The following is a 9,889-nucleotide window of genomic DNA, read 5'->3' as shown; positions in this document are numbered from 1 at the left end:
CTCTTTTACACCTCTTCCTGTCCTTCAGGATATTTTTAAACTGCAGTATCTGCTGTTACAGAGTGCCTGGTCACCTGCTGTTTCCTCCTATTTCATTATAGTGATCGTGATCATTTTAATATGTGTTCTTGACTTCTATTGTGGTGTTTTTCAGATATTTTTGTTACTACTTATTCTGGACCGCCTAGATTTATTTTAACCACGTAGTATAGTTTTTGCTTATCTGTATATTCTTTCTTCCTACTTCGCACCCATTATATACTATCTGTGCCCTGTTTAATACCTCTTTTTAACACCTATTGAATTTTTTACAATGGTCATTTAACACATTATCACGTCAATGTTTTATCCTTATTTTTACCTTCTTTTGCCCAATGTTTATCGATTTCGTTCCCTTTGTCTAGCGATAGTTAACCTGTTGCGACTCTAGGGGGAGTATTTTCATTTTTGAAAAAAAAAAACGTTCCCATTTTAAACGGGATATTTTGTCTGGACAAGATGCTAAAATATGCATATAATTGACAGCTTAGCATAGAAAACACTCTAACGTTTCCAAAACTGTAAAGATATTGTCTGTGAGTATAACAGAACTGATGTTGCAGGCGAAAGCCTGAGAAAAATCCATTCCGGAAGTGCCCCATATTTTGAAAGCGCTGCGTTCCAATGAGTCCATATTGAGCTGTGAATGTGCAATCAACCAGCTTACGCTTTCTACGTATTCCCCAATGTGTCTACAGCATTGTGACATAGTTTTACGCAATTATGTTGAAGAATAGCCGTAGGCGGCTACATTGCGCAAGTGGTCACCTGATGCCCCCAGAGAGATTCTCGTGTAAAATACAGAGGTAGCCATTACTCCAATCGGTCCTACTGAAAAACGAATTGTCCCGATGGATATATTATCGAATAGATATTTGAAAAACACCTTGAGGCTTGATTATAAACAACGTTTGCCATGTTTCTGTCGATATTATGGAGCTAATTTGGAATATTTTTCGTCGTTTTTGTGTCTTCAAAAACGGAACAAACGGAGCTAATTCGCCTACAAAATAATATTTTGGGAAAAAAGGAACATTTGCTCTCTAACTGGGAGTCTCGTGAGTGAAAACATCCGAAGCTCATCAAAGGTAAACGATTTAATTTGATTGGTTTTCTGATATCCGTGACCAAGTTACCTGCTGCTAGCTGGACAAAATGCTATGCTAGGCTATCGATAAACTTACACAAATGCTTGTCTAGCTTTGGCTGTAAAGCATATTTTGAAAATCTGAGATGACAGGGTGATTATCAAAAGGCTAAGCTGTGTCTCAATATATTTCATTTGTGATTTTCATGAATAGGAATATTTTCTAGGGATATTTATGTCCGTTGCGTTATGCTAATTAGTGTCAGGCGATGATTATGCCCCCGCATGCGGGATGGGGAGTCAGTAGAGGTTTTAAGATTGCCTCGCTTTAACCTTATTACCCTGCCTGTCACAGAAAGATTCCCCCGTCCCTCCTCTTCTAGTTCCTACCATGCAGTAATGTCTAACAAGTAGTCTAAAGTAATAATCTCACAACAACTACCTTATACACACAAGTATAAAGCAATGAATAAGAAAATGTACATAACAATATATGAATGAGTGATGGCCGAACGGCATAGACAAGATGCAGTAGATGGTATAGAGTACAGTATATACATACAGTGGGGAGAACAAGTATTTGATACACTGCCGATTTTGCAAGTTTTCCTACTTACAAAGCATGGAGAGGGCTGTAATTTTTTAATCATAGGTAGACTTCAACTGTGAGAGACGGATTCTAAAACAAAAATCCAGAAAATCACATTGTATGATTTTTAGGTAATTAATTAGCATTTTATTGCATGACATAAGTATTTGATCACCTACCAACCGGTAAGAAATCCGGCTCTCACAGACCTGTTAGTTTTTCTTTAAGAAGCACTCCTGTTCTCAACTCATTACCTGTATTAACTGCACCTGTTTGAACTCGGTACCCGTATAAAAGACACCTAGGATTCAAATCCTTCTTCTATCACCAGCTATGCCCTGTCTATTTCTTGTCCAGAAAAGGAGCATTAATTCAATACACTTAGGAGGACGTTTCATAATTAATTGGTATGTCATTGAGATAACAGGTCAGAGTGCAGGCACAGCTACGATTCAAATGCATAGTGTTCTGCGTTACCAGCAATGCCTGACATATCAGCAATGCAGGGTGGCAAGCCTGCTCGAAAGTCCAGGTGAATGGCTGTTTGCAAAGTGAGTTGGTGGTTCGGCTCAGACAAGAATCACCCCATTTGTGGTATCAACCCTACGATTCTGAGATTAAGAGGCTCATGCTCAAACGCCTGAGCTTGCCAGGCAGGTCAATTGTAGTACTGACTTGGACTGAATATCATACAGCTATGTTTGTGCAAAAAATTGTGATCAGTGACAGTCCTTTGCATAGCTCCTGTGGCGCAGTCGGTTAGCGCGTGGTACTTATACAGCAGTATGCAGTGAAGCAATGCCGACGTTGTGAGTTCGAGCCTCACCAGGAGCAATTTCTTTTCTTGAACCCTCTGCCTGTCTACTTCTTGTCCAGAAAAGGATAATTTATTCAATCTATTTCATAAGTAGTTGGTATGTCATTGAGATAACAGGTCAGAGTGCAGGCACAGCTACGATTCAAATCCATAGTCTTCTGTATCACCAGCTATGCCTGACACGTCAGCAATGCAGAGTGGCAAGCCTGCTCGAAAGTCCAGGTGAATGGCTGTTTGCAAAGTGAGTTGGTGCTTCGGCTCAGACAAGAATCACCCCATTTGTGGTATCGACCCTACGATTCTGAGATTAAGAGGCTCATGCTCAAACGCCTGAGCTTGCCAGGCAGGTCAATTGTAGTACTGACTTGGACTGAATATCGTACAGCTATGTAGTCCTTTGCATAGCTCCTGTGGCGCAGTCGGTTAGCGCGTGGTACTTATACAGCAGTATGCAGTGAAGCAATGCCGAGGTTGTGAGTTCGAGCCTCACCAGGAGCAATTGCTTTTCTTGAACCCTCTGCCTGTCTACTTCTTGTCCAGAAAAGGATCATTTATTCAATCTATTTCATAAGTAGTTGGTATGTCATTGAGATAACAGGTCAGAGTGCAGGCACAGCTACAATTCAAATCCATAGTCTTCTGTATCACCAGCTATGCCTGACACGTCAGCAATGCAGAGTGGCAAGCCTGCTCGAAAGTCCAGGTGAATGGCTGTTTGCAAAGTGAGTTGGTGCTTCGGCTCAGACAAGAATCACCCCATTTGTGGTATCGACCCTACGATTCTGAGATTAAGAGGCTCATGCTCAAACGCCTGAGCTTGCCAGGCAGGTCAATTGTAGTACTGACTTGGACTGAATATCGTACAGCTATGTTTGTGCAAAAAATTGTGATCAGTGACAGTCCTTTGCATAGCTCCTGTGGCGCAGTCGGTTAGCGCGTGGTACTTATACAGCAGTATGCAGTGAAGCAATGCCGAGGTTGTGAGTTCGAGCCTCACCAGGAGCAATTGCTTTTCTTGAACCCTCTGCCTGTCTACTTCTTGTCCAGAAAAGGATCATTTATTCAATCTATTTCATAAGTAGTTGGTATGTCATTGAGATAACAGGTCAGAGTGCAGGCACAGCTACAATTCAAATCCATAGTCTTCTGTATCACCAGCTATGCCTGACACGTCAGCAATGCAGAGTGGCAAGCCTGCTCGAAAGTCCAGGTGAATGGCTGTTTGCAAAGTGAGTTGGTGCTTCGGCTCAGACAAGAATCACCCCATTTGTGGTATCGACCCTACGATTCTGAGATTAAGAGGCTCATGCTCAAACGCCTGAGCTTGCCAGGCAGGTCAATTGTAGTACTGACTTGGACTGAATATCGTACAGCTATGTTTGTGCAAAAAATTGTGATCAGTGACAGTTCTTTGCATAGCTCCTGTGGCGCAGTCGGTTAGCGCGTGGTACTTATACAGCAGTATGCAGTGAAGCAATGCCGAGGTTGTGAGTTCGAGCCTCACCAGGAGCAATTGCTTTTCTTGAACCCTCTGCCTGTCTACTTCTTGTCCAGAAAAGGATAATTTATTCAATCTATTTCATAAGTAGTTGGTATGTCATTGAGATAACAGGTCAGAGTGCAGGCACAGCTACAATTCAAATCCATAGTCTTCTGTATCACCAGCTATGCCTGACACGTCAGCAATGCAGAGTGGCAAGCCTGCTCGAAAGTCCAGGTGAATGGCTGTTTGCAAAGTGAGTTGGTGCTTCGGCTCAGACAAGAATCACCCCATTTGTGGTATCGACCCTACGATTCTGAGATTAAGAGGCTCATGCTCAAACGCCTGAGCTTGCCAGGCAGGTCAATTGTAGTACTGACTTGGACTGAATATCGTACAGCTATGTAGTCCTTTGCATAGCTCCTGTGGCGCAGTCGGTTAGCGCGTGGTACTTATACAGCAGTATGCAGTGAAGCAATGCCGAGGTTGTGAGTTCGAGCCTCACCAGGAGCAATTGCTTTTCTTGAACCCTCTGCCTGTCTACTTCTTGTCCAGAAAAGGATAATTTATTCAATCTATTTCATAAGTAGTTGGTATGTCATTGAGATAACAGGTCAGAGTGCAGGCACAGCTACAATTCAAATCCATAGTCTTCTGTATCACCAGCTATGCCTGACACGTCAGCAATGCAGAGTGGCAAGCCTGCTCGAAAGTCCAGGTGAATGGCTGTTTGCAAAGTGAGTTGGTGCTTCGGCTCAGACAAGAATCACCCCATTTGTGGTATCGACCCTACGATTCTGAGATTAAGAGGCTCATGCTCAAACGCCTGAGCTTGCCAGGCAGGTCAATTGTAGTACTGACTTGGACTGAATATCGTACAGCTATGTAGTCCTTTGCATAGCTCCTGTGGCGCAGTCGGTTAGCGCGTGGTACTTATACAGCAGTATGCAGTGAAGCAATGCCGAGGTTGTGAGTTCGAGCCTCACCAGGAGCAATTTCTTTTCTTGAACCCTCTGCCTGTCTACTTCTTGTCCAGAAAAGGATAATTTATTCAATCTATTTCATAAGTAGTTGGTATGTCATTGAGATAACAGGTCAGAGTGCAGGCACAGCTACAATTCAAATCCATAGTCTTCTGTATCACCAGCTATGCCTGACACGTCAGCAATGCAGAGTGGCAAGCCTGCTCGAAAGTCCAGGTGAATGGCTGTTTGCAAAGTGAGTTGGTGCTTCGGCTCAGACAAGAATCACCCCATTTGTGGTATCGACCCTACGATTCTGAGATTAAGAGGCTCATGCTCAAACGCCTGAGCTTGCCAGGCAGGTCAATTGTAGTACTGACTTGGACTGAATATCGTACAGCTATGTTTGTGCAAAAAATTGTGATCAGTGACAGTTCTTTGCATAGCTCCTGTGGCGCAGTCGGTTAGCGCGTGGTACTTATACAGCAGTATGCAGTGAAGCAATGCCGAGGTTGTGAGTTCGAGCCTCACCAGGAGCAATTGCTTTTCTTGAACCCTCTGCCTGTCTACTTCTTGTCCAGAAAAGGATCATTTATTCAATCTATTTCATAAGTAGTTGGTATGTCATTGAGATAACAGGTCAGAGTGCAGGCACAGCTACAATTCAAATCCATAGTCTTCTGTATCACCAGCTATGCCTGACACGTCAGCAATGCAGAGTGGCAAGCCTGCTCGAAAGTCCAGGTGAATGGCTGTTTGCAAAGTGAGTTGGTGCTTCGGCTCAGACAAGAATCACCCCATTTGTGGTATCGACCCTACGATTCTGAGATTAAGAGGCTCATGCTCAAACGCCTGAGCTTGCCAGGCAGGTCAATTGTAGTACTGACTTGGACTGAATATCGTACAGCTATGTTTGTGCAAAAAATTGTGATCAGTGACAGTTCTTTGCATAGCTCCTGTGGCGCAGTCGGTTAGCGCGTGGTACTTATACAGCAGTATGCAGTGAAGCAATGCCGAGGTTGTGAGTTCGAGCCTCACCAGGAGCAATTGCTTTTCTTGAACCCTCTGCCTGTCTACTTCTTGTCCAGAAAAGGATAATTTATTCAATCTATTTCATAAGTAGTTGGTATGTCATTGAGATAACAGGTCAGAGTGCAGGCACAGCTACAATTCAAATCCATAGTCTTCTGTATCACCAGCTATGCCTGACACGTCAGCAATGCAGAGTGGCAAGCCTGCTCGAAAGTCCAGGTGAATGGCTGTTTGCAAAGTGAGTTGGTGCTTCGGCTCAGACAAGAATCACCCCATTTGTGGTATCGACCCTACGATTCTGAGATTAAGAGGCTCATGCTCAAACGCCTGAGCTTGCCAGGCAGGTCAATTGTAGTACTGACTTGGACTGAATATCGTACAGCTATGTTTGTGCAAAAAATTGTGATCAGTGACAGTTCTTTGCATAGCTCCTGTGGCGCAGTCGGTTAGCGCGTGGTACTTATACAGCAGTATGCAGTGAAGCAATGCCGAGGTTGTGAGTTCGAGCCTCACCAGGAGCAATTTCTTTTCTTGAACCCTCTGCCTGTCTACTTCTTGTCCAGAAAAGGATAATTTATTCAATCTATTTCATAAGTAGTTGGTATGTCATTGAGATAACAGGTCAGAGTGCAGGCACAGCTACAATTCAAATCCATAGTCTTCTGTATCACCAGCTATGCCTGACACGTCAGCAATGCAGAGTGGCAAGCCTGCTCGAAAGTCCAGGTGAATGGCTGTTTGCAAAGTGAGTTGGTGCTTCGGCTCAGACAAGAATCACCCCATTTGTGGTATCGACCCTACGATTCTGAGATTAAGAGGCTCATGCTCAAACGCCTGAGCTTGCCAGGCAGGTCAATTGTAGTACTGACTTGGACTGAATATCGTACAGCTATGTTTGTGCAAAAAATTGTGATCAGTGACAGTTCTTTGCATAGCTCCTGTGGCGCAGTCGGTTAGCGCGTGGTACTTATACAGCAGTATGCAGTGAAGCAATGCCGAGGTTGTGAGTTCGAGCCTCACCAGGAGCAATTTCTTTTCTTGAACCCTCTGCCTGTCTACTTCTTGTCCAGAAAAGGATAATTTATTCAATCTATTTCATAAGTAGTTGGTATGTCATTGAGATAACAGGTCAGAGTGCAGGCACAGCTACGATTCAAATCCATAGTCTTCTGTATCACCAGCTATGCCTGACACGTCAGCAATGCAGAGTGGCAAGCCTGCTCGAAAGTCCAGGTGAATGGCTGTTTGCAAAGTGAGTTGGTGCTTCGGCTCAGACAAGAATCACCCCATTTGTGGTATCGACCCTACGATTCTGAGATTAAGAGGCTCATGCTCAAACGCCTGAGCTTGCCAGGCAGGTCAATTGTAGTACTGACTTGGACTGAATATCGTACAGCTATGTTTGTGCAAAAAATTGTGATCAGTGACAGTTCTTTGCATAGCTCCTGTGGCGCAGTCGGTTAGCGCGTGGTACTTATACAGCAGTATGCAGTGAAGCAATGCCGAGGTTGTGAGTTCGAGCCTCACCAGGAGCAATTTCTTTTCTTGAACCCTCTGCCTGTCAACTTCTTGTCCAGAAAAGGATAATTTATTCAATCTATTTCATAAGTAGTTGGTATGTCATTGAGATAACAGGTCAGAGTGCAGGCACAGCTACGATTCAAATCCATAGTCTTCTGTATCACCAGCTATGCCTGACACGTCAGCAATGCAGAGTGGCAAGCCTGCTCGAAAGTCCAGGTGAATGGCTGTTTGCAAAGTGAGTTGGTGCTTCGGCTCAGACAAGAATCACCCCATTTGTGGTATCGACCCTACGATTCTGAGATTAAGAGGCTCATGCTCAAACGCCTGAGCTTGCCAGGCAGGTCAATTGTAGTACTGACTTGGACTGAATATCGTACAGCTATGTTTGTGCAAAAATTGTGATCAGTGACAGTTCTTTGCATAGCTCCTGTGGCGCAGTCGGTTAGCGCGTGGTACTTATACAGCAGTATGCAGTGAAGCAATGCCGAGGTTGTGAGTTCGAGCCTCACCAGGAGCAATTTCTTTTCTTGAACCCTCTGCCTGTCTACTTCTTGTCCAGAAAAGGATAATTTATTCAATCTATTTCATAAGTAGTTGGTATGTCATTGAGATAACAGGTCAGAGTGCAGGCACAGCTACGATTCAAATCCATAGTCTTCTGTATCACCAGCTATGCCTGACACGTCAGCAATGCAGAGTGGCAAGCCTGCTCGAAAGTCCAGGTGAATGGCTGTTTGCAAAGTGAGTTGGTGCTTCGGCTCAGACAAGAATCACCCCATTTGTGGTATCGACCCTACGATTCTGAGATTAAGAGGCTCATGCTCAAACGCCTGAGCTTGCCAGGCAGGTCAATTGTAGTACTGACTTGGACTGAATATCGTACAGCTATGTTTGTGCAAAAAATTGTGATCAGTGACAGTTCTTTGCATAGCTCCTGTGGCGCAGTCGGTTAGCGCGTGGTACTTATACAGCAGTATGCAGTGAAGCAATGCCGAGGTTGTGAGTTCGAGCCTCACCAGGAGCAATTTCTTTTCTTGAACCCTCTGCCTGTCTACTTCTTGTCCAGAAAAGGATAATTTATTCAATCTATTTCATAAGTAGTTGGTATGTCATTGAGATAACAGGTCAGAGTGCAGGCACAGCTACGATTCAAATCCATAGTCTTCTGTATCACCAGCTATGCCTGACACGTCAGCAATGCAGAGTGGCAAGCCTGCTCGAAAGTCCAGGTGAATGGCTGTTTGCAAAGTGAGTTGGTGCTTCGGCTCAGACAAGAATCACCCCATTTGTGGTATCGACCCTACGATTCTGAGATTAAGAGGCTCATGCTCAAACGCCTGAGCTTGCCAGGCAGGTCAATTGTAGTACTGACTTGGACTGAATATCGTACAGCTATGTTTGTGCAAAAAATTGTGATCAGTGACAGTTCTTTGCATAGCTCCTGTGGCGCAGTCGGTTAGCGCGTGGTACTTATACAGCAGTATGCAGTGAAGCAATGCCGAGGTTGTGAGTTCGAGCCTCACCAGGAGCAATTGCTTTTCTTGAACCCTCTGCCTGTCTACTTCTTGTCCAGAAAAGGATAATTTATTCAATCTATTTCATAAGTAGTTGGTATGTCATTGAGATAACAGGTCAGAGTGCAGGCACAGCTACGATTCAAATCCATAGTCTTCTGTATCACCAGCTATGCCTGACACGTCAGCAATGCAGAGTGGCAAGCCTGCTCGAAAGTCCAGGTGAATGGCTGTTTGCAAAGTGAGTTGGTGCTTCGGCTCAGACAAGAATCACCCCATTTGTGGTATCGACCCTACGATTCTGAGATTAAGAGGCTCATGCTCAAACGCCTGAGCTTGCCAGGCAGGTCAATTGTAGTACTGACTTGGACTGAATATCGTACAGCTATGTAGTCCTTTGCATAGCTCCTGTGGCGCAGTCGGTTAGCGCGTGGTACTTATACAGCAGTATGCAGTGAAGCAATGCCGAGGTTGTGAGTTCGAGCCTCACCAGGAGCAATTTCTTTTCTTGAACCCTCTGCCTGTCTACTTCTTGTCCAGAAAAGGATAATTTATTCAATCTATTTCATAAGTAGTTGGTATGTCATTGAGATAACAGGTCAGAGTGCAGGCACAGCTACGATTCAAATCCATAGTCTTCTGTATCACCAGCTATGCCTGACACGTCAGCAATGCAGAGTGGCAAGCCTGCTCGAAAGTCCAGGTGAATGGCTGTTTGCAAAGTGAGTTGGTGCTTCGGCTCAGACAAGAATCACCCCATTTGTGGTATCGACCCTACGATTCTGAGATTAAGAGGCTCATGCTCAAACGCCTGAGCTTGCCAGGCAGGTCAATTGTAGTACTGA

General features: G+C 44.4%; 15 non-coding genes across 15 annotated transcripts; all 15 read left to right on the top strand.

The window, feature by feature from the left end:
• The first annotated feature begins 2,455 nt into the window (after window positions 1–2,455).
• Window positions 2,456–2,549, top strand: trnai-uau (transfer RNA isoleucine (anticodon UAU)). Its single transcript has 2 exons — window positions 2,456–2,493; window positions 2,514–2,549. It is a non-coding gene; the product is annotated as a tRNA-Ile (tRNA).
• A 387-nt stretch (window positions 2,550–2,936) lies between these two features.
• trnai-uau (transfer RNA isoleucine (anticodon UAU)) lies at window positions 2,937–3,030 on the top strand. Its single transcript has 2 exons — window positions 2,937–2,974; window positions 2,995–3,030. It is a non-coding gene; the product is annotated as a tRNA-Ile (tRNA).
• A 413-nt stretch (window positions 3,031–3,443) lies between these two features.
• Window positions 3,444–3,537, top strand: trnai-uau (transfer RNA isoleucine (anticodon UAU)). The gene is made up of 2 exons: window positions 3,444–3,481; window positions 3,502–3,537. It is a non-coding gene; the product is annotated as a tRNA-Ile (tRNA).
• Window positions 3,538–3,950: 413 nt separating this feature from the next.
• On the top strand, window positions 3,951–4,044 carry trnai-uau (transfer RNA isoleucine (anticodon UAU)). Its single transcript has 2 exons — window positions 3,951–3,988; window positions 4,009–4,044. It is a non-coding gene; the product is annotated as a tRNA-Ile (tRNA).
• Window positions 4,045–4,431: 387 nt separating this feature from the next.
• On the top strand, window positions 4,432–4,525 carry trnai-uau (transfer RNA isoleucine (anticodon UAU)). Its single transcript has 2 exons — window positions 4,432–4,469; window positions 4,490–4,525. It is a non-coding gene; the product is annotated as a tRNA-Ile (tRNA).
• Window positions 4,526–4,912: 387 nt separating this feature from the next.
• Window positions 4,913–5,006, top strand: trnai-uau (transfer RNA isoleucine (anticodon UAU)). Its single transcript has 2 exons — window positions 4,913–4,950; window positions 4,971–5,006. It is a non-coding gene; the product is annotated as a tRNA-Ile (tRNA).
• Window positions 5,007–5,419: 413 nt separating this feature from the next.
• On the top strand, window positions 5,420–5,513 carry trnai-uau (transfer RNA isoleucine (anticodon UAU)). Its single transcript has 2 exons — window positions 5,420–5,457; window positions 5,478–5,513. It is a non-coding gene; the product is annotated as a tRNA-Ile (tRNA).
• A 413-nt stretch (window positions 5,514–5,926) lies between these two features.
• Window positions 5,927–6,020, top strand: trnai-uau (transfer RNA isoleucine (anticodon UAU)). Its single transcript has 2 exons — window positions 5,927–5,964; window positions 5,985–6,020. It is a non-coding gene; the product is annotated as a tRNA-Ile (tRNA).
• Window positions 6,021–6,433: 413 nt separating this feature from the next.
• trnai-uau (transfer RNA isoleucine (anticodon UAU)) lies at window positions 6,434–6,527 on the top strand. Its single transcript has 2 exons — window positions 6,434–6,471; window positions 6,492–6,527. It is a non-coding gene; the product is annotated as a tRNA-Ile (tRNA).
• A 413-nt stretch (window positions 6,528–6,940) lies between these two features.
• Window positions 6,941–7,034, top strand: trnai-uau (transfer RNA isoleucine (anticodon UAU)). Its single transcript has 2 exons — window positions 6,941–6,978; window positions 6,999–7,034. It is a non-coding gene; the product is annotated as a tRNA-Ile (tRNA).
• A 413-nt stretch (window positions 7,035–7,447) lies between these two features.
• Window positions 7,448–7,541, top strand: trnai-uau (transfer RNA isoleucine (anticodon UAU)). The gene is made up of 2 exons: window positions 7,448–7,485; window positions 7,506–7,541. It is a non-coding gene; the product is annotated as a tRNA-Ile (tRNA).
• Window positions 7,542–7,953: 412 nt separating this feature from the next.
• On the top strand, window positions 7,954–8,047 carry trnai-uau (transfer RNA isoleucine (anticodon UAU)). Its single transcript has 2 exons — window positions 7,954–7,991; window positions 8,012–8,047. It is a non-coding gene; the product is annotated as a tRNA-Ile (tRNA).
• Window positions 8,048–8,460: 413 nt separating this feature from the next.
• trnai-uau (transfer RNA isoleucine (anticodon UAU)) lies at window positions 8,461–8,554 on the top strand. The gene is made up of 2 exons: window positions 8,461–8,498; window positions 8,519–8,554. It is a non-coding gene; the product is annotated as a tRNA-Ile (tRNA).
• A 413-nt stretch (window positions 8,555–8,967) lies between these two features.
• trnai-uau (transfer RNA isoleucine (anticodon UAU)) lies at window positions 8,968–9,061 on the top strand. The gene is made up of 2 exons: window positions 8,968–9,005; window positions 9,026–9,061. It is a non-coding gene; the product is annotated as a tRNA-Ile (tRNA).
• A 387-nt stretch (window positions 9,062–9,448) lies between these two features.
• On the top strand, window positions 9,449–9,542 carry trnai-uau (transfer RNA isoleucine (anticodon UAU)). Its single transcript has 2 exons — window positions 9,449–9,486; window positions 9,507–9,542. It is a non-coding gene; the product is annotated as a tRNA-Ile (tRNA).
• Window positions 9,543–9,889: the final 347 nt, after the last annotated feature.

Source organism: Oncorhynchus nerka, linkage group LG15 (genome assembly GCF_034236695.1).
Source record: "Oncorhynchus nerka isolate Pitt River linkage group LG15, Oner_Uvic_2.0, whole genome shotgun sequence".
NCBI classification, from domain to species: domain Eukaryota; kingdom Metazoa; phylum Chordata; class Actinopteri; order Salmoniformes; family Salmonidae; genus Oncorhynchus; species Oncorhynchus nerka.
Note: the sequence above shows the minus strand (reverse complement) of the source record. Positions and strands in the feature narration are given on the sequence as shown.